This window comes from Mastomys coucha, unplaced genomic scaffold, assembly GCF_008632895.1.
Source record: "Mastomys coucha isolate ucsf_1 unplaced genomic scaffold, UCSF_Mcou_1 pScaffold14, whole genome shotgun sequence".
In the NCBI taxonomy this organism is placed as follows: domain Eukaryota; kingdom Metazoa; phylum Chordata; class Mammalia; order Rodentia; family Muridae; genus Mastomys; species Mastomys coucha.
Genome location: NW_022196896.1, coordinates 136,224,008 through 136,228,313, shown reverse-complemented (window position 1 = coordinate 136,228,313; position 4,306 = coordinate 136,224,008).

Sequence of the window (4,306 nt, the reverse complement as noted above, 5' to 3'; positions counted from 1 at the left end):
CCCTTTGTCTTTTCATTCCTTTTAAGATCTTCACTCTTGTCCAAATGGTATAAAAGTCTCTGAGCCCAGCCATTTCTTTGGGATGTTCTTTGTTCTTTCTACAAGGTATCTCTCTGCCCCTGTGCCACAAAAAAAACTTTCATTATTACATACACTGGTCTACCTTTTCTCCCATGAATCTGCTGTCAGTTTGTTTCACAGATAAAGAATCTAAAACGGTAAAGAATATTCCTCTCTTTGATGCATAAAGTCAGTCCTCAACATTTTTATTTGGCCACCATTGATGGCATCCTCTCATTAAGTGTGGAAACTGTATTATAAATATACACATATTATTAGAACAAATGAATTTGCATGCAATAGTGTGACTCATACACAATCCATATTCATAAGTTACTCCCATAGCAATCTCAAAGCAGAAGCATGGTAATTATAAAACATGTTGAATTGTTTAAAATAAAAAAGAATGAGATTTTATGTTAAGGATTTCATATTAAGGATTCCCCTCAAAGTTGTCCTTCAAATTACAGTTCACAAAAGAAAAACACAAAAGGAAAATACCTGAGATAGACATAACCCTTAAAATTGTTAAAAGACTCTCAGGAAGGATAAAGTACATTCACTCTCACTGTAACCTCTAATGAGCAAGAGCACAGTGACAGAGCCAGTCAATGCAAGATTTTTCCACAACGAAAAGATCTTTAACCAGAATACTATGGTCCTTGTCTGTGGAATGCTGAAGCTGGAGTTAGGTCATCTTCTCATGGTATTGTCTAGAAACAAAGAAATCATACAAGTCAGAGACAACCAAAGAATCTGAAGAAGCTGTCAAAATTTAACGGTATGAGATCTCTGCTTATCATAAAGCACAACAGAGATGTTTAACCGTGGACAATATAAAAGCGGCAATATTCTGCAGCCTAGCTGTATAACAGCTTTACCCAAGAATGGCTGCCAACGAGTGAGGCACTAGTTTAAGAGCAGTCATCATGCTCCAGCATGTTCCACAGGCTGGGTGAGTGTGGAACTTGGAGAAGGATGGAGGGCTTCCAATGTTGATGTGTTGATAGACAGATGCTAAGCAGTGGGATGTTAACCAATAAGTAATGAGTTCAAGTGAGAAAGCAGAAAAGGAGAATGTCATTCCTGAAGTCCACAACTATAGTCTTCCTCCGAAAAACTGCTTTGTGACAGTTCTCATGAAGATGAGGTGGATCACCTCATGCAGCCAAAAGGAAATGTTTTGTATCATGGAAGTCAGTGGGAAGCATTGAACCTAGTAGATACAGACCCAAGGTTAAGATGAAGGAACTGTGGGCAAGGAACAGAACGTACCTGTTAGAAATCTAACAATGATAGCATGACTAATGAACTCAGAATATGATGAAGAATGGTGGGAGAGTCAGGGCTGACCTTCTCATTACACTGGGAACTCAGTAAAACCTGTAAATATGAAGAATAAATATCTTTTTTTAGAAATACGTTGATGTTTGCAGCTATGAATATGATGGATGATAGATAGATAGATAGATAGACAGACAGATCTCACAATGGAATCTTTTTGTGTTCATTATAAAGAAATAACACATTTGAAGTGAGAGATGATGATTTTATGATTGCACAATAGACTAGCAATGTGGCTCAAGAGTTAAAGGCTCCTGCCTCTGAGTCTGGTGACCTAACCTGGAACCCAGATGCTAGAAAAACAAAACTGATTCCCACAAGTTGTCTTCTAACCACCACTTTGGTACATATGCACACACACAGACACACACACACACACACTAAACCATCATCATCATCATCATCAAAGTTGAGCATAGTGCTCAACATCTTAAATGCCAGCATTTGGGAGGAAGAAGAGTCAAGCTGGTCTCTGAATTTGAGGCCAGCCTGGTCTATGGAGTGAGTTCCAAGACAGTAAGGGCTATGCAGAGAAACACTATCTCAAAAAAACAATAATAATAATGTTGATGATGATGATGTTAACAATGATGATGGTGGTGACCAATCAGTGAGACCACTTCAGTGTGAGAGCCTGTCTCAAATAATTATGTGGAAAACAATGAAGGAAGAGACCCAACACATATACACACACACACACACACACACAAACATACATACACACACACTCTAACACATACCCACACACTTATATGCATACATACACACTCATGCAAACATCATATACACAGAATAAAATAGGATTTAAAAGAAGGTCCAGGACACCCTCAGCTACATAGCAAGTTCAAGACCAGCCTGGATTACACAAAATCCTGCCTCAAGTAGCAGCAACTTCCAAGTTAGATGACAGACTAGAAGCTGCATCTAAATGAATAGATTAATGTAGTCAAGTAAAAACTGCAAAAGATCCATAGAGAAAGACAGAGGCAGAGAGACAGACAGGAGACAGGAAAGAAGGAGGGAAAGAGGTGTCGAGTCTGCCTCGACCAGCAAGAAAGACGCGACCCATAAGCTCTTCTTTTAGCAGTTTATTCAGGAACATTGAACAGTTTTCAGCACCAAGGGCAATGCCCTCGGCCGTTAAGTACTCACAAGCTTAGCCAATCCCAATGGGCCACGTAGCAAAAGTGGATAGGTCATCAAATGCGGAAAGCAACCAAGGGCAGCAAGCTTAGCCAAATAAGGGCTTGTTTACTAGACCGCTTGCTCTCAGGATGGCAGAAGCCAGCACCGTCTCAGGGCGCGGCTCAAGCAGCTCTCCACAAAGAGGGAGGGAGATACAATTAGTAAAATGCACAAGACTTGTACAAGTTCAAGCTAGACAGGGTCTCAGCATGGAATTGGAGAGTAGACGCAGGGTTCCACCTCTAGCCACAAATTTATTTGCAACTGATACCAGCTCACAAAAGGAAAATCAGCTTTCTCCACTGGAGTGTCACTGGGGATATTATCCACACTCAAGGCAGGCCCCCCCATCCCGGAGGAGCTGGCCAACAAAGCAAATTCCGTGTTTGTTGGTTGGTTGGTTTGTTAATTTTGTTTTTTATTTTTGTGGGTTTTTTTTTGAAAGAGAGAAAGTAAGAACATAAAGTTAGGGAGGGAGGGAGGGAGGTAGGATAGATCTGGGAGGAGTTTGGAGAAGGAAATTCATGATCAAAATATATGCATGGGAGACTTGAAGTGCCTAGATCAGGGGATACCCAGGGGGTAGGGCACCCACTGGGGAGAAGGGGAGGAGGGACAGGGAAAAGGATTGTGGGAGGGGATGACCAGAAGGGAGGCAGTGAGTGGATATAAAGTAAAAAAGTAAAAATAAAATTATATATATATAATAATATATATTATAAATTTATAATATATACATTTTTAAATAAAAACAACTTTTTACAAGAATTTTAAAAGGGTAAGTTTTTGACTTTTTGGTTTTTGTTTTGTTCTGAGTATATTGCTGTGCATGGTAGGGCATGCTTGTCATCACAGCACTCAAGATGCTGAACCAAGAAGATCATCATATATTTGAGGCCAGCCTGGGCTGCAGAGTATAGAGTGAGATCCTTGTTCAAAATGCCAAAAGTAAAAGGGGAAATTAAAAAGAAAACATAAGCCAGGCCTGATGGTACACACCTGTATCCCAACACTGGATGCAGAGGCAGTTAAGTAGAGGAAAGACTGAGGTAGAAGAATCATGACTTTGTGATCAGCTTAGCCTCCATAGCAAAACCCTATCTCAAAAAAACAAGCCAAAAATAAATGTAAATACCCTGCACATAATAGGTCTAAAGTTGTTAGCTCCATAAATGTAAATTCAATGTCCCTCTCCTACATTGCTGAATGTTATTGAATAAATAATGTGGAATTTTAAATATTTTTTTAAAATTTGCTATAGAATTTTAAACAGTATGCCAGCCTCTATTGATTGCAGAATAAATAATTCACAAATGAAAAAATAATTATCATTATCCCTATCCCATAAATGACTTTCTGAGTCAGGACTTCCAGTTAAGGTAGAATCTTAAAGAATTCACTCAAAAACACAACGGCAGCAATTCCCACTCATAGTATATGAGGCAGCAGCTCGCAGCTTCAACACAATTCCTTGTTCAAAGAAGCAAACTCCTTTGGTTTTTCATGGTGTCTTACGAATATAAGACCATGTTTACACAAACAAAAGAAGTAAAAAAAAAAAAAAGTGACAAGCGGCCAGAGAACCTAGCTCAACACTGAAGTCTCTAGAAAGAGAACAAAAATCATGAAGGCTTAGAGTTTAATAAGTAAGTCCTAGACAGAGAAGGTATGAGGAAAGACGGGAACACACAGAGTCTTTTTTTTTTTTTTTTTTTTT